Source organism: Otolemur garnettii, unplaced genomic scaffold (assembly GCF_000181295.1).
Source record: "Otolemur garnettii isolate 467f Iridium unplaced genomic scaffold, OtoGar3 scaffold00044, whole genome shotgun sequence".
In the NCBI taxonomy this organism is placed as follows: domain Eukaryota; kingdom Metazoa; phylum Chordata; class Mammalia; order Primates; family Galagidae; genus Otolemur; species Otolemur garnettii.
In genome coordinates, this window is record NW_003852439.1 from 10,692,554 (window position 1) to 10,693,700 (window position 1,147).

Here is a 1,147-nt window from a genome sequence, read left to right on the forward strand (position 1 = left end):
AGCGACAGCTCCCCAGAGTACCCTCCCCAACGCTCTGCTACCTTCTCCTATCCTGCATGCACATGCTTCTAGCCAGCGTCACATTCCCAGTGCTCACACCTTGCAGCTAAATAAAAAGAGTGAAAACCCCACTTTCAAGGGGAGATGCAACATCTGCCTCAGCTGAGGAGGGAATGCCATCTTCCTTCCCACCCCGAGCTAATGGGTCAATGCAATGCAAGAACAAGACAGTTAAAGGCTGGGCTCCAGGGCTCACGCCTGTAACCCTAGTACTCTGGGAGGCCGAGGCAGGTGGATTGCTTGAGCTCATGAGTTTGAGACTAGCCTGAGCAATAGTGATTTTCTAAAAATAGAAAAACTGAGGCAAGAGGATCACTTGAACCCAAGAGCTGGAGGTTGCTGTGAGCTATGACGCCAGAGCACTCTACTCAGGGTAACAGCTTGAGACTCTGTCTCAAAAAAAAAAAAAAAAAAAGAGACAGGATCTCACTATGTTGCCTAGGGCCTTGAACTCCTTGGCTGAAGTCATCCTCCCATCTCAGCCTCCCAGGCTGGGACAACAAGCAGGTGTCACCACACCCAGCTTACATGTGTTCTTTTCTACACACTTGTTTCCCTCAGCATAATTATTTTGAGATTTATTCATGTCATAGCATGCATCAATACTTCATTCCTTTTTATTACTCTACAGTATTCCATTGTATAAACAGACCACCTTTTGTTATTCATTTCACTTGTTGAACATTTGGGTTGTTTCCAAGTTTGGGCTCTTACAAATAAAGCTGTTATGAACATTTGTATACAAGTCCATTTATGGACATATGGTTTCATTTCTCTTGGGTAAATCCCTAGGAGTGAAATGGCTGGATCATATGGTAGGTGTCTGTTGTTGTTTTCTTTCTAGATGATTGTATCATTTTATATCCCCACCGGGGTGCATGAGAATTCCAGTCTTTCCTCATCTTCATGAATACTTACATGTGGTCAGTCTTTTTAACTTCAGTCATTCTAAGAAATGTGTAGCAGTATCTCATCATAGTTTCAATTTAAGTCCTTTATCAGGTATATAATTTGCAAATATTTTCTCCTCATCTGTGATTTATCTTTTCATTTAGTTATTTTAAATTTTTTATTGATAGGGAGGGGT